This window comes from Ochotona princeps, chromosome 21, assembly GCF_030435755.1.
Source record: "Ochotona princeps isolate mOchPri1 chromosome 21, mOchPri1.hap1, whole genome shotgun sequence".
NCBI classification, from domain to species: domain Eukaryota; kingdom Metazoa; phylum Chordata; class Mammalia; order Lagomorpha; family Ochotonidae; genus Ochotona; species Ochotona princeps.
This window is the reverse complement of record NC_080852.1, coordinates 12,666,973-12,687,736: the sequence shown is the minus strand read 5'-3', so window position 1 is coordinate 12,687,736 and position 20,764 is coordinate 12,666,973. Positions and strand designations below refer to the sequence as shown.

General features: G+C 39.1%; 2 long non-coding RNA genes and 1 pseudogene across 2 annotated transcripts in view; all 3 read right to left on the bottom strand.

Annotated features, from left to right (window-relative positions):
- The window catches only part of LOC131482827 (uncharacterized), a 214,592-nt gene extending 204,989 nt beyond the window's left edge, over positions 1 to 9,603 (bottom strand). Inside the window, exon 1 of the long non-coding RNA XR_009247331.1 lies at positions 9,422 to 9,603. This is a non-coding gene — a long non-coding RNA (uncharacterized LOC131482827). The remainder of the gene's footprint in view (positions 1 to 9,421) is intronic.
- On the bottom strand, positions 588 to 722 carry LOC131482944 (U2 spliceosomal RNA; annotated as a pseudogene).
- Positions 9,604 to 16,971: 7,368 nt separating the features above from the next.
- Positions 16,972 to 20,764, bottom strand: part of LOC131482826 (uncharacterized) — a 91,836-nt gene continuing 88,043 nt past the window's right edge. Inside the window, exon 5 of the long non-coding RNA XR_009247330.1 lies at positions 16,972 to 17,245. This is a non-coding gene — a long non-coding RNA (uncharacterized LOC131482826). The remainder of the gene's footprint in view (positions 17,246 to 20,764) is intronic.

Genomic DNA, 20,764 nt, shown 5'->3' with positions numbered 1-20,764 from the left:
GCTCCTACCTGTGAACATCTCTAAATATAGCTGGAAAGAAAAAAAAAGCATGCTTTGCCAGATGAGAAATTCTCTAGCCCTGTACTATCCCAGAATGCCAAATAATGCGCTACGTCACTTATAGGTGATACTAGCAGTAAAAGATTTTCTAAAACGCCAAATAGTAAACTCAATGATAGTATTATTAAACAATGTAACAACAACACAAAATCAGTCCTCAGGGCCCTCCATAAGATATAACTTATCTTTACAAAATTAATTCAAAGGGTAAGTCCTTTAAAAAAAAAAAAGTGAATGAAAGCTCAGTCATTTAAGATCAAAGGTCACCAAGACATTAACACTCTAAGATAGAGACTTAAATGATTTTTAGGGGTTATACAACATCTTAAAGTAAATTCTTAATAAATAATAATATATTAATAACTACGTATCAACATAATAACAGTATAATAAAAATTAGCAGAAAGGAACATAGTTGAGACTAAAAATGGTTTCCAATGTTCTAATAGATGCAAAAAGAAACTGAAATTAATCATTTTAGCAGCTATGCTGTTCAATGTCCACTCCTAGTCAGTTTCAACAAAAGCGGTCAGTTCACCGTGAGTGTGTGCATGAAATACAACAGCAGTGATAGGCTAACTGACAAACTGAAGCACCACACCAGCAATTATTATAAGGACATAACAATTCACTTGATCTTAGCCAAAAGGCTGAGAAGCGATTGGACAGAGTAATTCAAAAGCCAGTACTCGGGCCCGGCGGCATGGCCTAGAGGCTAAAGTCCTCAACTTGAACGCCCGGGATCCCATATGGGCGCCGGTTCTAATCCCGGCAGCTCCACTTCCCATCCAGCTCCCTGCTTGTGGCCTGGGAAAGCAGTCGAGGATGGCCCAATGCCTTGGGACACTGCACCCACGTGGGAGACCGGAAGAGGTTCCTGGTTCCCAGCTTCGGATCGTTGCAGCACCAGCCGTTGCGGCTCACTTGGGGAGTGAATCATCGGACGGAAGATCTTCCTCTCTGTCTCTCCTCCTCTCTCTGTATGTCTGACTTTATAATAAAAATAAATAAATCTTGAAAAAAAAAAAGCCAGTACTCTTGGCTTTTCTATATGAAGCATGAAAAAGAAAAAACCTCAGGAAGGACAAAATGATCAATTTCAGAAGTTTACTGAAGCAGTCATTAGAAAAAGAAGCATTGTTCAAAGCTAGATTTGTCTATGAAAGAACTTCTAAGTGATTATTTATAAAGTTATTTTACACTTAACTAATCAGAGTCCAGGAGGATAATATTAACCTGGAATACATTTAATCAATTCATTTTAAGACTTCTCTTTTTAATAGCAACCAACTGCAAAAAAAAAGCACCTTTTGCTTGAGAGACAAAGTCTCCAAGCTAACCATCATAAAATGAATAAACTTGTAATATTTGAGGGAAAATCTGAAAGTGTTTAATCCAGAGAGCTGAAGAACTTTCATACAAGAAACACTTTCTTTTAGGTATTCATGTACATGCAATGATTTTAAAACAAATACATTTAGGATGACAAATCTGCCAGCTGATTTTGTTCACTAAAACTATACGGAATATTTAGTTCAAAAGGAAATTCAAATAAAACTACCACTAGGCAATTACTGTTACATTTTAGGTAGACATTCTGTTCTAAATTTCTTGGAGTTCCTGCGATGAAATTCAATCTGCACAGAATGTGACTCAAAACACTTTCGTTTCTTTTGGGAGACATGGGGGGAGAACAGCAGTTTTATTCTCGATGACAGCAAACATTTAAACAGTAAACAAAAGGAGTGGATCCTGAGCGAGTGGCGCTGATCTAAATAAACGCCAGGACGTCCAGCAGCCTTGGGCTTGAACACCCTCCGGCAAGATCATTATTTGGAGGGCACAAGGTAAGAACTGGGCGCCTTTACATCATCTGTCTCAGCGAGAAGCCGGGGTGGGGGGGGCACAGGGTTCGCACCAGTAGGGAAAGCTGCTCCACGAAGTGGATTTCGGACACTTGGAGGGGGGCGAGGATCTCTAGCCGTCCAGCGGACCGCCAGCATGGCGCCCTTCACGACCAGCTTCTTTCCCAGTTGCTTCTTAGTGGGGTTCGGCATCTGGAGCCAGGGATTCCCTGGCGATTTCTACTTCCCAACGGGTCGGGAAGGACACAACCGAGGGTGAATAAATGTGTTCGGATTCCTGGGTCACGAGGCTGCGGCCGGACATCTCTGCCCTGAACTGGAAGGCGTGGAGCCGGCGAGCAGCCTTCTCTGTGGTCGCACTGAGGCAGCCGCGGCCACGCGGGCGCTGGGCACCGCCGCCCGCCATGATGCTGGCCGCCGCCCCACCCCGCTCCGAGCCCGGCTGCCGCCGTCCGGGCATTCCTGACATGCCACGGACTGCCAAAAACATGTTCTTTATAACCCATTTTAACAGGAGACACTGTAACACGCTTCATTCCCACCCCCCCCCCCCCAGCATTTAGAATCATGCATCTAAAAGGGAAATGGTTGCATCTTTCAGTTATTCACTAAAATCAGCCTTGAACTGTATACTTCTACCGTTATCCTTTGTGGTGGCCAAAAACCAAGTATGAAAACACAGAAGGGGAAAAGTTTATGTTTCTGGTTCATGGTATCACTGGATTGAAGAATCTCGCGGTTTTGAACACTGGGGAAATGTACTCAGAGAACACAGAAATAAACAAGTTCATCTTTATTCTCAGAGTTTTTAGTCTAATAACAATCAGCTAGAAAGCAATATTTATATGAAAATATATTATTCATATGCAGACTGGTGAAATGAACTTGCCATTTAACGGGATATGCAAATGGAGTTCCGGTCTTAAATCGTACGACGCGGTGGCAGAATTTTTTTTTCTTTCCTCTTTTTTGCCGGAACCCGTTGGTTGTTAGGTCCGGGGGCCACCCGGACCTATTTTGGATGGAACCTGTAGCATGCCACGTCTACATTTACCCTGTGTGACCAGCACACTGCGTTGTGCCGGAAGTGAGCTCACTCCTGACCTAGCACATGCGCAGTTTGTTCTTCCTTCAGCCCCTCCCAGCCCCAGTGTTTTCCTCTGCGTACAAAATGGCGCTGACGTGGCACTCCGCGTGGTTCTGGGCCGTGAAATCTATCTTGTTTCTGTACCGACTGCTTGGGCTCTGCCACTCCGCTTTTGCTCAGGGTCGGATTAAACTAGCCCGCAGGACGGGCAGTTCTGAGTCCCTGGTACACTCCCCACCCGGCTGCCAGCAGAGCTCGGATCGCCTAACGTGGCCTCTCATCACTGACCGAAGCCAGGGCATCCGGTCACTGCGACCCCGCCCTGCTGTCTGCACTGCCTCCCCCAGCCCTCGGGCTCCAGGTGCCCCTCTGCCATCGGCCTGTCCTCCCGTTCCTCACATCGTGCCCTCTCCGCTCCGCCCTGGCTAATGCTTCTCTGTTTAAACCTGTCCACATCCTATTCCGCCAACTCTGTTCTCCACGGAATTTTAAAAAAAATAAAAATAAGCAAGAATTGTAATATATCCCAGAAAGTATTCTTCTGAAGATAAATTGGGATAATGGATAATGTATGGGAAAGACCGGTCAATCAAATCATTGCCTTTGCTTTACTTTTCATTAATGTAAAACCAAATAACAGATTTGGTAGTTGAAATGTTCTTTTCCTCTATTAAATTCAAGAAGTTATTTAATAAAAAATAATTTACTTGAAAGCTAAAGTTAGAATGAATTTCTAATTTAGTGAAAAAGTTATGTATATTGAAAATAGTATATATTGAATTGTGTTATCAATTTCCTGGTTGTTTCAATGTTCATCCAATTTCCGTATGATAAAAAGAATTTTTAAAAAAGGACTAATGTTTTCATTGCTTTAGGGATAACTAGATTTTTCTCTTCAAAATAACAAAATACATAGAAAGGAAAGCATAAAGCATATGCAGTTCTGAGCTGTTTTCTCTGGTGTAAGAAAACAAGTTTATGGAATTAAAATTATTTAGGTCTATGTAATTAATACATATTTGAACAAACCTAATTCAATTAAAGAAATTATCAGTATCTTTAAAGACTAAAAGCTTTTTGATTAGTCAACTTTTTGATAGAATAAAAGTTAATCTTCATTAGAAGGTTTTACACATATTAAAATTCCTTTAGGGCTTTAATTTTAATTATATTTTACGACATTAAATAAAAATCTCACAAGTGACAAAACAATGACCATACTTGTTACATCTCTTCAGGTAGTAATGGTAGTTAATTAAATCATATAGACTTAACACTGGGCATTTTAATTTATTACAGTTCATTGTAGGACTTTCTTTGGAATAGTGCTAGGATTGATTTGTATCTAAAATTCCACTGAAGATGGAGAGAAATAGATACAACTTGATAACTTCAAAATAATACCGTAACCTTAGAAACTTAAAAAAAAAACTTAGACTAATTTTCTTGTTACATTCCTGGAGAAATTCAAGAGATTTAATATCCTGATTCTAGTCCGTATCAAAGACCTGGGTGCACTTTATAATTGAATATGGGGGGTGGCTCTAAGGCAGGGCATGGGGATGTATGGGAGAAACAGAGTCTACATTCTTTGTTTCCTTGTTTCTTCTGGTTGTTTAGTGCCAATAAAACACCTGGGAATGTCTGCTTCACTAAGAAGTGGAGGAACAGCTTTATTTTCTATCTCAAAGAGGCCTGAATCTCCTTCATAGGGTTCTGAAATATGCTAGGTCTGGGGACCACCGGACTTATTTCTAGTATTCTAGAAAACTTTAAAAATTGCATTACATATCTTTTTATTCTAACAATGGTTAAAGTAATAAATCACACAACCAGATGTGTTCTACCAAATTTTCTGAGCTATAGGCATCCCAAGTGGTGTCTTTCAAAATTTTTAATATTGTTTACATAGTTGAGAGAAATGTACACCCATGTGGATTTCTGATTAGGATGGGGAGGGTCAAGGTATGGAGGAAGGTGGGTGGGACAAATGTTTCCATTTTTTTCTCTCCTGTGGGCCCAACAGGAGGCAAAGCTGATGGGGAAAGAAAAGGGCCACTCCTTGCTGTGAAACTACATCAGCACCCTAACACCTTCTCAGACCCCCTTCTCTAGGTAAACCCTAACCTGGGGGCCAGGGTGGCATGTTTATCAGTCTTACACATCACAGACAGTACATACATTTCTATAGCTAAGTTAACACAATTTTATGCATGTCTTGGGCTAAAGCAGGGTCACAAAGTAACAGTAAAGACCAGAAAGGTAATGAGCAGACCCATAGCTCCGAGGTCTTCTCTTCTAACCAAAGTTCAGAGACCTATCTAGTCCCGGCCACAGGTTGTTGCCTGAACAATCACAGGGCCAGTGTTTTCAGGTATTTATTCTTTACAGTACAGAACTCAAAATGACTAGTTTTGATCCATCCTATGTAACTGACTTCATTATCAGCTGTTCATTAAAATTAATTGTGAATACTAACCACACAGTTCAACAACAACAACAAAAAGAACAGAAAGAAAGGAAAACCAGGTGAAGATGGAGTTACAGATTCGAAAAACTAATTAAATTTTCTTGCGTTTTTTAAATTTTGAGAATATAAGAACAGATTAACTACAAAATAAATGAAATCAATCTTTGTGATCACTTTTCCCTTTGTGTCCTTTTTGTTTTGTCTTTCATGATACGGTTCCATAGGCATAGGGGATCCCCCTTACACTGTTTCCCTATTATTACAATAGGATAGTCCTTTAGCAATAGTCTCTTTGTGACTCTGAACAAAAACATACAACTTTACGTCCCTTAAGGAATGACTTACTAAAGTGTAAACATTATACATGTATGATGCCATGCCTCCAGTCACCTACAGAAGTGGAAACCGTGCTCTCATGAGGGTTTGCCTGGCCTGAAATTAAAATGAATGAAGAAGATTCTGAGCCAATTATTTTTGCATACTGGTGCTTATTTCAGATTTGTTACCTCATGACTAGATCCATGTTAAAAACCCTTTTTATAGTCATCTGACATAAATGACTCTATGTCCTTCTGAGACTGTCACAATATGATACACAATGCTCATCTGTTTCATTAGTGATACCAGGTCTTTAATCATCTAGTTTTTCCATAATAATCTCTTTCATTACAATTTGTAGTCAGTAACTAACTGTAATCTTTTATCACCATATTCTCCCTACAGTAAATGAATATAGACATGGTTGTGCTCAGGAAAGAAACAACAAAATTAACTAGTCATGGATGCAACAAATGGCTGGTTTCATTGTCCACATATCTGACAAAAGCAAGTGATAATCATAAAATGAAAGTAGGTTAGTCACACAAAGGTTAGAGTAGCAATGCTTTATGAACCAGAAGGTCCTGAGTGAGTATAATTTCATCATCTCCCAGTTTTATAACTACCTGCAAGTACTTTCTCAAAACCAGTGTTCATCTATCAAGGAGAAAAGAACAGGATTGACTGCAGGTTACATGAGCTAGTGTGTGAAATGTCATTGCACAGTGCCACTCATCTACTAAACATCATCATTATCATGATGATTTGTGGAATGTCTCTTTAGAGCTGCACTGCAAATTCACTGTAATTTGTGGTAAACACATGAGCACATTCCCATGAAACAAACAAAAATCCCAAATCAAAGTTTTGTCTTTCAATACAAACGTATTTTGATATGTTCAGTCATGAGAAATTTTTATGCAAATATTTATTTTTATATGAAAAGCAGAGTTACAGAGAGGAAAAACAGAGATAGTCCAACCACTCATTTGTTCCCCAAATGGCCACCATGGCCAAAGCTGAGCTGGTCCAAAGCTGGTCTCCCACATATGTGCGGGAGGCCAAGGAGCCAGAGAATCCTGTTTGCAGGATATGAACCTGTGTCCACATGGAATTCTAGTGCCACAGGCAGAGACCTCACCTACCACAATCTAGCACCAGCTACATTCTTATGACTGAATTGCATGTGTGTGTGTGTGTGTGTGTGTGTGTGTGTACAGGATCCCAAGGCTTTAGGCCATCCTTAAGTGCTTTCCCAGGCCACAAGCAGAGAGCCGGATGGGAAGCAGGGCTGCCAGGATTAGAACCGGCGCTCATATGGGATCCTGGCACATGCAAGGTGAGGACTTGAGCCTCTAGGCCACGGTGCCGGGCCTTAGCACAGGTTATTGTAATTCACCTCCCTACCACCATTTGCCATCTGATGATAGTCATTGGCTCGGATTGAAGAAAATATAAAGGATCTGAAATGTTCCACGCTCACTTCTATTCTCACCATCACACCTCAATCTCTTCTTCTGGCTCCCAGGGGCTGCCAGCACGAGGCGGCCTGTGTCCCGGCCCTGAATTTCAGTGCCAGTTCCACCAGGCTGACTCGCGAAGCTGCCATTCCTCATGCTCCCTTTGTCCTTCCTCTCCCACTTAGGAGGCTCCGGTGATTGTGATTGCATTGGGATCACCTGAGCACCTCCCCTCCCAAGGCCACAGGCTTAACCCCCTTCAGTCCATCTGCTGCCCTCCTGCCCCTTGGCCGAGAAAGTCAACACAGACCCAGGTTCTGGGAATTAGGATTCTGCTACAGGGAGTGGAGCAGCTGACCCTGAGGCACAGCCTTTGAACATTGCAGGTCAAAAATTATTTAAACATACTTGGAAGTCAGAATTGTTATTTCCAAAGAAATATTCACATATGTACAGGACAATGCACATGATAGGAAAACAATATATGTATAGGAGGTAAGATTGTAGGATGAGATTTCCCATGACATAAAATACTATTTCTTATTCTAAGCATTTATATACCAATTAGCATAACCTGAATGAATTCTTTTTGAAACATTTACTGCCACTGGTTCTTTAGGAATCTGTAATGGTTATGCATTTTAGGTTAACTTTTCTAAAGATATTTGTTTGTGATTTTAAAAATTTTCTTCAATATCAAGATTCAATAATTTCGTAAGATTTTCTTCCCTGTTCTCCCCACCACCATGAAACAACAGAAAGCCATGTGATATCACAGAATCACTTGACAACATTCTGTTAACATTAGGCATTCTACAACCCACCAAAGCTTTTTGCTTCAACTGGTCTTTCATTGTCACATGAAATCTACCAAAATGTATGGGATGATCAAGATAGATGACATCGCATTTTACTGAGCTCAGGGCTAACAAATTCAGATTTGAGAGCTCCAAAAATAACTTAAACATAAATGACTGCAGTGAGAAATGTACTTGTACCAGTTCAAAATTGTCTCTGGGGAATGAATTAAAAAACAAAAAACAAAAACAACCCTCCCCCCTGGAGATTTAGGTAGTATTTCTGATGTTTCTATTAGGTATCAACAGGTTTGTAACATTTTGGGATATGTTTTCCAAATTAAGCATAAATATGCACCAGTCATCATCATAACCATACTACAGAGGAACCATTTCCTTTGTAAAGCTCGGAGGACAAGCAAGCACAACTCCAGTGACATGTACAAAGCTCAGAAGCTCAATGAAACGGCATATAGAACTTACCTGCATCAGTAACAAGGAACTGTATTCTCCTTGCTTTCCTCAAAATACCACCAAAATACAGACTACCATCATTTTCCCCAAAATGTCCAGTAAAGACAAATAGGTAAAACTGAAGTTTACAGTTCAAAAATTGCCCTAGTCCCTTCAGACCTTATTTCTGTCCATCCTAATGCTTAAATTATTGAAGGACCAATTTCTGAGATGTCAGACCACTACAGAGCACAGCTAAGCATCTACTAAACAAGCTTGCATTAAACTGTCAACAGGCTGACCGTAAAATTGAAACCAAATCTAAGCAGCTCGGATGCATACACATTCATCTGACATTCACCTCAGTTTAGCATTATCTCTCCATGTATCCGAGTATCAAAACCCACTTTCCAAAATATGAAGACATTGCCAAATTTCAAAAGAATTAAAAAGCAGCAGGCAATGGTGGACCTTTCCTGTATCACAAAGAGCTCACCTTGCCAAAGGCAGCTGGGCTGCTCTCCCGCGGAACAGACACGGTTGTAAGAGCACGACAAAGCAACAGTGCAGTGGCAGGGGAGAGTCCTTATGAAGTCAGGCTTCCCAGACAGATAACCTGGTTGATGCGGACTGCACTGCTCTCACCTTTGCCTTCTCTTTGGTGTCAAAGAGAAGCTTTAAGGCTGACATGAGCGCCTTTGCAGGGAAAGCAGCTGGGAAGGAAACCACTGGTATCCAACTTTTAATCAGCTTTTTTGCCTGGTAGGATGAAGCCCACGTGGAAGAGGTTTAGGGCCTAGCTGTACAGTCTAGCAGATCACATGTACCAAAAAAATACATGTATACATATCCCCCAAATCAGTAAGAAACACACTGGGGGATGCTTAAGAAGCTCCCAGGTGCCTACTTACAGTGGGTGCCCAGCCTGCCGGGGAAACCTGAGATGGTGCCCGTCTTTCTGGTGAACTTCAGCGCTGGAAGAGATTTCAGCTGAAACTGCGCGAAAGCTTGATTGCAGGTGCACGTGGCGCATACGCTCAGGAGAGTAGCACGCTCAAATGCTGTTGCTACGCTCACCTTCTCTTTACTGGCAAACCTTGGAGAAGAGATTTTAAAGGAATCAAGCTTCAATAGATACTCGACCCCTCTATAACAGCATTTGCTGTTTCAAAAGTGAGAATTATAATAGTACTACTTCAAAAGGATTGTTGTGGGGAGGTAAATGAGATAGTTGACCCAGGAAAAGTTTTGTATGGTGCTTCCTCAATGTAGTGCTCAGTGAATGTTAGCTATTGTGTTACCACTAACATGTAGGAAAGGGAAGCTTTTTTTTTTTAAGGACAGCTGTCGTGATCATTACTATTATTACCACTGTCATGCTAAACCAATTGACTTAGTGTTTTCACAAGCTCACCTTAGGATTTCCCGCTCTCTCTTTAGTATCTAGGGCATGTTGTTCACAGTTCATGTTGTGGGATCAGAGAAAATGGACCTAAACTCTGCCTTACCTCTTACCAGCTATTGAAGGTTGGGCAATTTGCCCCACCTTTCTGAGCCTTGGTTTCTCCATCTAAACAATGAGAATATTAATGAGACTTTTCTCCAGGTTATCTGTCCAGATGTCACCAGTTTTAGCTGCTACTGGCGTTATCAGTATTACTATTCACTTTCCTTCACATAACCTTCCTAGCCAAAACTTGCTTTGTTTAAATTTGTTTAAAAATCTCCATTTATCCATGTATCTGTTCTTGTGTGTAACAGCTCTTCTCAGGTCTGCTTCAAATCCTGGGAAGTAAGAAACAGACTGAAGGGATGGTGTTGTGGTTTAGTGTGTTAAGCTGCCTCCTTCAGTGTTGGCATCCCATGTGGATACCAGTTTGAGTCTCAGGTGCTCATCTTCTGATCCAGTTCCCTGATGACTCATCCTGGGAAGCCAACGAAGGTTGTTCTTGGGCCTCTGGACCCAGGTGGGAGATGCAGAGGAGGCTCCTGGCTCCTGGTGTCAGCCTGGATCAGCTATGACTGTTGTGGCCATTTGGGAATTGAACTACCAAATACAAGATTTCTTTCTCACTCTGTGTGTGTGTGTGTGTGTGTGTGTGTGTGTGTGTGTGTAATCCTAATAAAAATAAAGAAGTCTTTTGGAGCCCTTGTCCAGGAGTGGAAACCAGTAGATGCAGAAAGTTAAGGCAATTGAGAGTGTGAAGTGACAGAGAATTATTGACTTTCATCATGGCATTAATTTTAAATAGGCAATGGGACAATGCGTACCAGGTGCCATCATATTTAGGGGCATGGACTTCGGTGCTACACAGATCTGGAGTTAAATCTCAGGTTTGCCACTACTCAGTGTTTTGGTTAGGATTAAAATTCATACAATGTATGGAAGGCACTTTGCAAAATTCCTGGCATTTGCAAATGTCTGCTATGTGTTAGCTATTTTTATTAAGAGGACATCTAGAAATACAGAAGGACTCATTAATACATGAAAAGAAGGATACTGTGTTAGAATTTTTGAAACTTACAGGCTGACTTAAAGTACTAAACTTGTCAACTGGCAAAGTTTACATTATGGTATTTGACTAGTGGGTGTCTCAGTCTAGTTTTATGTCAACAAGGAATGAAGGTTTCAGTTTTGGCACCTGGTGGGAAGCCTCAGTTACACTGTGACCATTCTTCTTTGTCTCTCTCTTACTTGAAGGATATCTGAGAATGTTAGAATTACATTCTGTCCATTTGGTAGATAAAAATGTAAGCAATGGAAACAAGAAAGAGACAGACCAAGACATAATAAAAGATCTAAACTGGAAATGGAATATTTACCTCACAGGTAAGTATTCCTACCTAACAATTTAAAAATATTTTAAAAATATTATTTACTTACTTGAAACCATTGCAGAGAAAAAAGGAGACACAGAGAAAAAGAGAGATTTCCACTTACTGGGTCATTCTTCAGATGGCCATAACAGCTATGGCTGAGCCAACCAAAGCCAGGACCCTGGAGCTTCTTCCAGGACTCCCATCCAGCTTAGCAGAGGCCCATATGCTTGGGCAATCTTTTGCTGCTTTCCCCAGGCCATTGGCAGGTCACAGCAGGGAGCTGGTTTGGAAGTAGAGCAGCCAGGTTGCAAACCAGTGCCACACCAGCCCCTCCCCCACCCCCCAATTCTTATATCCTTAAGACATGAATTTTTGCAGGTAAATACTAAATCTACCTAATGGACTTTTGGGAACTTTTAAAATTATTCTTTTTATTTTTTTCAAGAGATAGAGACTGAGAGCTCCCAGCCAGTGATTCATACATGAAGTACCTAAAATGGCAAGAGCTGGGACAGGCCCAAGCTGAGAGACGGACTGACTCTAGGTCTCCCAGGTACGCGTCAGGGATCTAGCCACTTGAGTCAACCCGGCTGATTGCCCGAGTCTGCACTGGCAGCAACCTGGAAGAGGGGACCACGGCTGGCATGAAACTCTAGTACTCTGGGGTGGGTATCTCAGCCAGTGTTTTAACCATTAGGCCAAGCACCCACTCCCTCCTAATTTTCATTTAAGAAAAAAGCTGGACTCTATGTTTGGTATATGCTTGTAATGGGGGAATCTCAACTGAACTTGAGCTGTGGCTATGCAACAAGGTGGAGGAATCCACCATGGTGGGAGGGTTTGGGGAGGGGTGGGGAGAACCCAAGTATCTATGTAACTGTGTCACATAATACAATGTAATTAATGAAGTTAAATAATAAATAATTAAAAAAAAGAAATATAGTATCAGAACTAATACACACAGCACTGTTTCTTTTGGCTGTCTTAGTAAGCAGAATGGTTTTACACACACACACGCTTTATGCACTTATTTGTAAAGATGGATTAAAAACCGAGGCTTCCTACTGTTGCCCTATGGCAGTCCTCTCCACCAGTAAGGTTCAGATGTTTGTTTTGAGATCAGAAACCACAACCTGTTGTGGTTTTGTTTTCTTTTAACCTCCATCAGGCCCTAGCACAGTACCTGAAATGCAGCAGGTGCTGAAGGAATATCTGTTGAGTAAATTACTGAATTTCAGAAACGGAAAAGGGATTAGCAATAATATAGTCCTCATTTTAGACAGAAGTTCAGAGAGACTGAGGCACGTGCAGAATGTTGCAGAGCTGTTTGTGGTAAAACTCTTCCGCAGGTGTTCTTTCCACCACAATAACTTCTTCCTTCGCTCTCTAAGGACCCAAGCAAATGTGGTGCCAGCATTGCTTGTCAATCATTTCCATCCAGGATGTTCATTTTTGCGGAGGTATTTGTTTCTGCAAAGGTAGGAGTAAAATAGCATTTACAACCCATAAGATGATGCTTATGTGGCCTACCTAACTTTCACACTTGTGAGAGCTTCTTTTATGTGTGCTGTGACGTACCTTCTACCCATCATTTTTCACAATTCTGAGGATTCTCTTGGTTCTCTATTGATCCCAAATATGTGGAATATATGTAACCCTGCATTAGAGAAATGGGAATACAAATAAGTCTGAGAGAAGAAAATCTTTTTTAAAGCTTCTGTTGTAAAAAATAATATTTATAAATTCAAAGAGAAAATGATTTGTAAAAATCATCTATGATCTCATAATCCTAACATGATAAAACATGATAACAGCATTCTAGCAAATTTCTTTATAGTCTCTATAAATCTATATAGTCCCTATAGATCTATATAGTCTTTATAGATCTCTCTGATTCTTCTCTCTGCTCTTTTTTTCTTAAGCATTTACTTTGTTACTTTTTTTTATTGGAAAGTCATATTTATGGAGAGAAGGAGCTACAGAGAGAAAGCTCTTTCGTCTGCTGATTCACTCCCTAAGTGGCCACAACAGTTGGAGCACAGCCGGTCTGAAGCCAGGAGTCCGGAACCTCTTCTGCATTTCCCGTGTGGGTGCAGGGTCCCAAGGCTTTGGACCGTCCTCTAACGCTTTCCCAAAAAATGAGCAGGGAGCTGGAAGGGAAGTGGAGCAGCTGGGATATGAACCTGCATCCATATGGGATCACAGCACATGCAAGGTGAGGACTTTAACCACTAGAGGCTACCACACCAGGCCCATAAATCTGTCTTAAAATAAAAATAAAAATAAATAAATCTTTTTTTAAAGAAAAGGAAATCATAGAGTCTACAATAAAAGAGACTATATAAAAAAAACAATGCAAGTTTTCAGTCAGCAGGCACAGTCCAAAATGAAGCCTGTTCTTTTACCAAAGTCTGGCAAAAGTGAGCTCTAAATTCAAATGAAAAATTTAACCCTTTTTTAAGATTCCATATTTTAACAGAAATTCTATTCAAGTAAGTGGGCTTCTATTTTTAGCTCTCTTTTGTGTGAAAACTGACTGAAATAAGAAGGCAAAAAAGCCTTGAAAGAAATCAGACAATGCAACAACTCTGATTCCTCTGCTTGGACTATGGTTTCAACATCAGCTCTTCCAGAATTTTACAGTACAATCATATCAGTGTTCCAGATGCAGAAATGTCACAATCCTTAAATGTTAGCCACACAAAGCTGTACAAAAACAACTGCTTTTTTTTATATAAATGGACATGGACCAGACATAAGTGGGCTAGACCAAGTTCAAGAAAAGTCTGTAACCAGTTTGTGTTAATATAGCTCCTCATTTGCATGTGTTTTAAATTTTTAAACAGAGCTATTCACCATGTGGAAATCCAGCATAAGCTAGCTTCATTATGTATGAAGTATTAACCTTGTAATTTACACCATCCTCCATCTCTTCTGCAGTTCCTATCAGCTCTCATAACAAATATTTCACAATTGTCTTAGAAAGCCTGGGCTGCCATGACAGAATAGTGTAGCCTGCTCAGCTCATACAACAGAAATGTGGGCTTTGTTGTTTGCTGTTTTCACAGTTCTGGAGCCTGGAGGTCCAGGTGCTAATGTGGCCAGGTTCCACTGAGAATTTCCTTTGTAATTTCCAGATGGCCATTCTTCTTTCTCGTTTCGTTGTCACATGTGGGGTGAGGGAAGGGAGTAGAAAAAGTGAATGAATCCCATCACAAAGGCCCACCTTCACCGACTTAATTCAGACCTAATTATTTCCTGATAGCCTCATTTTTAAAAAAATCATCCCATTGGGACGTTAGGGCTTCAGCATAGGAATTTGGAGGATTCAATTTCATTTTACCATAGTATTCAATAAGGAGGTCTCTAAGGTACAATTTGCAACAGTGAAAAGCTAGGTCTCCTACGCACCAAGCCCCCTTTCCACCAAACACTTTTTCTCTTAGTACAATTTCTGGCCAGCTAGTCTAGTAATTTCGTGCACAATGTTGATAAGTCAAAGTCAACTCCGACTAAATTATCATTTAAAAAAACAGACCTTTATTTTCACCACCTCCTGTATGCCCTTTTTCTTGGTAAGGTGAAGACTACTTGATATTATGTGGCCAAATCTGGAATTTATCCATCAAAATGGTTGAAAGAACTCCGTGGGGAGAGGAGCAGTACCAATTCTGCTTTCCATTGTATCCAAATACTATTTTATTTATGCAAAATATTCTTTAAAAACTAATTTTCTCATTTCATTGCAGTAGCTCCAACTTAATAGGACTTCTTTCTTCCTATAATCTCAGGTTTTTCTTTCTTTACTTTTTAACTTGAAAACATTTTAATCTGCAGGAGTAGCACACTGATTTTCTATCAGCTATTCCAATGGTGAAAAGGGTAACAGTTTGCTGGGCTTGCTTCACTCCTCTGTGTGTAGGTACTTTCAGACCCATTATTTATGCCAGATCATGTGATGGCAGGTTATACAGACCATGGCCTTCGCTTCTAAAGACATAAGCTTGTATTCCTCTAGAACAAAGTCATTTACTTAACAAATACAGGCCAGAGAATGAACGGAAAAAGGGCCGCTAGTCATAAGGAGCAGGTGTGAAAGGGGCTGATTTTTTTTTTTTGATGAAGAATTCACATAGCAATTAAATTTCTCCTGTGATTACGGGAACCTAGTAAATAAGAGACTTTCCAACTTGGCTGAGGCTTGCTGCTTGACCTGTGTGAGGCAGAGTAATTAATAAAGTGTTTGGATTGTATTCACACTACAAACTTTGGCTGAGGGGGGGAGGGTGTGGGCTAACACAGGTGTAAAAAAATGAACAATTTATTGATTCAGTACATTCCAAACATAGTGGAAGCTTTCTTAAGCTGTTTCTGAGACCCCAAGCTGTGTGCATTCTCTCAAGCCATCAAGATGAACATACTGCTGCACCAGGGTCTGCACTGTGAATCACAAGCAACAGCCCACAAATATCTTTTCATCAGGCCTCACGTCTTCCATTCTGGAGTGTTCGTTCTGCAAAGCTCAAGCTTGAAGCTTACAATATGAAACAAGCTTTTTAAAAAACCAAGAACCAAAATTTGTCTTCTGGGGCTGAGATGGCAGCAGCTCGGACTATTCCTCTGCCCAAGGCACTTATATCCTACATGGGCACTGGTTCCCGCCCTGGCTGCTCCACTGCCTATCCAGCTCTCTGCTTATGACCTAGGAAAGCAGCAGGGGCTTGCCTGCGTAGGAGACCTGGAAGAAGCTCCCGGCTTTGTATCGACTCAACTGTGGCTGTTGTGGCCACTGGGGAGTGAACAAGCAGGTGGAAAATTTGGAGCTCTCCTCTGTAAAATCCGCTTTTCTTTCTTTTTTAAGATTTATTTATTTTTATTGAAAAATTATATTTACGAAGAGAAGGAGAGACAGAGAGAAATATCTCCTGTCTGCTGATTCACTCCCCAAGTTTTCTAAATGGCCAGAACTGAGCCAATCTGAAGCCAGGAGCCAGGAGATTCTTCTAGGTCCTCCAACCCCAAGAATTATCTGGTCAAAACTGTCAACAATTCTGAGAATAAAAACTTAACAAAAAAACCCTGTGGGACAAATGGAACAGAAAATACATTTGCTTGAAATTATTGTAGTATATCAATAGATTTGTCTTCTATGATTATTTTGAGGATTAAAACACAGTATGCCTAACCTCTATTTATTTTCCTTTGATTGTGTTTAAGGTACTTCCCAAATACCTGATCCTTACTCTCTGTGAATTTTCCTTCTTATACCTGTACTCGATGACTACCGCCTACTGACATTCCCTATATTTAATTTTTTACTGGTTCTTTGAGCTTTGAAAAAAAAGAAAAAGTCAGATCATGCCTGGGGTTAGAAAGAACTAACAATTAGGGCTTAAGGTCATTAGCCCCATTGGGCTTTAAGGTAATCTTCAAACAGAAGCATGCTGATGGCTTTAGCTTTAACAAGTATTTTGAATTTGATTTTTTTTTTTTTTACGATATTAAGGTCTTGGTAGGAGTATCCAATGTTGTACACTATTCAGTTTGCAGAAGAGTGAAGCATAGTCAGTTCAACAGATATTAGCTCTTAATGCTTGATTTTTATTTTTTAATTGGAAGAAAAAGATATCAAATACTATACCTTAAAAATGATCAGTTTGAGGGCCAGTTCAGTAATGCAGCAAATAAAGCCGCTATTTTTGGTACCAGCATCCTCTGAGTGCTCTGGCTGCTCCACTTCTGATCCAGCTCGTTGTTAATGTGTCTGGGAAAGCAGCAGAAGATGGCCCAAGTGCTTAGGCTCCTGTACCCATGTAGGGAACCCAGAAGCTACTGGCTTCTGGCTTCAGATAGGGCCAGCTCCAGCACAGAGGCCATTTGAGGGGTGAACCAGCAAATTGAAGATCTGTCTTTCCCTAAAAAGAAGTAAATAAAATTATCAGTTTGGTGTAACAAAGTTAAATAGTTTAATACATGAGCCCTAAATCTGTCATCTTTCCTTTTATTCTCCTTAGAGAAAAAAAAACTCAAATCAATTTAAATAGTACCTTCCTTTTACAGATATTAATAGATCTCATGTTTGACACATAACTAAACATGTTTAATGGGGACAAAATCCTATAATACCTCATTTTCAGTATCTGTTATATTCCCAGGGAACTTTGGAGTTAAGAGACCAACCTATGACTATGAGCAAGTTAATGAAATTCTAGTTTGTCTTCTTATAAATAAGATTTGTTCTTATAAAATTTAACTAGAACATGAAATTAAATGAAGCAGATAAAACATATCACCAATAATCTCCCATGTTTAACTCCTGAATTAAGTTCTATCAATATTAAAGTATGAAAGAATTCATGATTTACCCTCTTCATAAAGCCAAGATAAAGTGAACAATTAAGAAAACGCCATTGTTTTTGATGAACAAAATGAGTCCCATACCAGCTGAACAGAATCCCTTCATCTCTTCTGAAATCCTTATCCATGCATGAAGTACTGTGTGCTCACTAGTGTCTGCCTTTAGTTCCCATTTTTATCGTTGATTTTCACATGCAAACATTTTATTGCCATAGATAATCTAATCAGCTTTTAAAGTTAGGACTCTCCTATGTGTGTATGTATGTATATTTATATCAATCTCTTTTGGTATCATGGACATTTCTTCATATTGCTGCCCAGAATTCAGAGTGCAGGTAACAACAAATGGTTTTGAAGAATTGAATATTTTTGTTACAACTTTCACAATCGTTTTCTTTTTCACATATAGCTAAAGGCTGAAATAATGTGCTTTTAACATTCTTCTGAGTGATTAAAATTCAATGATTCACAAAATGTAGTTTTATAGTTGTTACCTTGTCGAATCTTCACATCTTCTCAAAGGGAATAAAAATACAATAACGTCCAGGAGTGCCCAATCAGCACACTTAATGTTAATATGTATTTAGAGTTTCATATTTGAAAGAAACCAGATAATATACAAAATGGATCTGATATTGCATTACATTTACAGTGGAACAATTTTCTTGTTATTTTACACCAAACACTAACTAACCCAAAAAATCTTCAGTGAGGCCAAAATGTCACATTGAGGATATCAAGAAGATCGGAGCAATAGGCTAAGAAGGATAAACAGACTATAATATCATTGCTAAAAAGTATTGCCAAGTACTCTCTACTTTCATTTAATATATCTCTGGTCAATTTCACAGCCTCCATCAGTACTGAACAGGGAAATTGGAAAGCTGCAGAATCGATTTGCAGAAGTGAACTTTATTTGCTTTCACACCTTCTTCATTAGACTGCTATCATTTTTGTATTGTGTGGGGTTATTGGCAGCAGCTTTGAGCACAGCTGATAACTGCTCCAAGTCATTCTCTTCAAGTGGAAGTAGAATAAGGCTATTGAAAACTTTCATTTTCCAAGTTTACTGAGTTGATAATCCTCAGCTTTGCTAGAGTTTAAATGCAAAGTAACCATACTTACAGAATGACAGAATTTAAATGTCAATGATAATTATAGTAATATTCTTTGCTTTTGGCTACTATATAATAAACATTGAAAGAATAAAGCTTTTTTCCTCGTATTTTTATCCTTAGAGTTTTACATTAAACTGAATACATGAACAAATTGCTTCAGAGCACAAGATAGCACTTAGAACACTGAGAAGAAAGTGGACTTATTTGTTGCTGCTTTCCAGGTTGATAATAGATTCAGTTTGAGCTTATTAAATTTGAAAATAGAACGATTTGAAAAACAATGCTGTAGCCTGTGGCAATTTGGTATCAGCTCTGAAACAGAACTTCCTTTGCAATATTAACAAATATTTTTGAAGAGATATTTGTGGGACTATTGGCTCAATTTGAAAGGCTCCAACTTGAAAACACATTTAATGATGGCATGTTTACTGTATCACACCATCTTCCCAGTATAATTGAGTCAGTCTACTTAGGCAAATAAATAACAATCTTATCCTTATTAATCTTCACTTTTTTCTATTTCTGCTTTCACTAGCTTTTTTTCTTTGCATTGTGTTCCATCTCAGAACTCCTTGTGAGTACAAGAATCAAAACTATTTCTTCAACTAATCAAATAATATTGCCAGGTTTGTCAATTATGTGAGAATTATAGAAAAAGAATATTGGTCAATTTTAAAAACTGTTCTGAATTTTAGTAGCCCCATATAATTAAGAGTTCTAAACATATTAATTACAGGAAATGTTATTCATGGTATTTGTTAAATTTTCTAATAAGAATGTAAGTTTCTAACGTTAGAATCTATCTAGTGTTTTATTGCCAATATCATAATACTTATACACACATATCTGATTTTGTCTTTATTCTCTCCTGGCAACATTTTTCTCTGCTGTTTTTATTATTTTATTTCAATTATTTTGGTTTTCTTAAGTTTGAATGATATTTAAATGTATAAGAGAACTTAAATTATAATGCAATACATTTCTATATATACTTTACCTAGATTCATCCTACATTGTTCTTTTACCTCCTGTTGTTATTTTTCCTTTTTCTCGCCAATAATGGTAAATACAAATGTAGTACTAAGCGTTATTATTGTGGCAGAAAACTAGCCACTTCTCTTACGGCTTACTGGTGGCTACATAAGCCTGACAGAACTCCCGCATTAAACAGGTTTGCAAAGGCTGTCAGATAAAGTACAGTACTCAATTGAATTTCAATTTCATATAACCAGTAATTGGCATCTTAGTTTAAGTCTGTCCCAGGAATTCATGCTCTGTATTAATTTGTTAAATCTGACAATCCTAAGATTGATTTTTAAAAGTACCATCAAAGGTGTTGTGAACAAAAACACCAGTATTTTAATCAACTGAGGTAATGGAAATGGAAATTTAAGGTTATGAATGACAAAATGTAAATCAATTTCGTCCATGCAGAACTGTGCAGACATGGTTTCTACAAAGAGGAATTATTAGTTCATGTAAATGTCCCTAAGCCTCATTCTCAAGGAAACGATGTTTTTCGTTAATTTGTGTGAGCCTTTTATCAGCATACTCAGGAAACACTGGATTGTTTTTTCATTATTTTCTGTATCTTCACCACAACTTAAGTTTCAAGATCATTTATCAAGAAGTTCAGCTGTTGGATCTTCACATTGTTACAAAGTTAGGCACCAGCATTAATTCTTTATTCCTTGATAATACTTCCTTACATTTCAAAGGTTTAGCATTGCCAAAATTTGGCCGTTGTTTTTTAAACAAACTTTAAGCATCTTTAACGTGCCAAGTAGCCTGTTGGATGCCAGAAATGCACAACATTAGTCCATATAATTTCTGATTTCCTACAAAAAAGATAGCAATGCATGAAACAAATAGAAAACAGATCATGATTCACTTGTTGCAGATAGAGGATTTAAGTGCTCCAGTGTTGGAAGGGTCTTATCTAAATTCCTACAGGGAGGG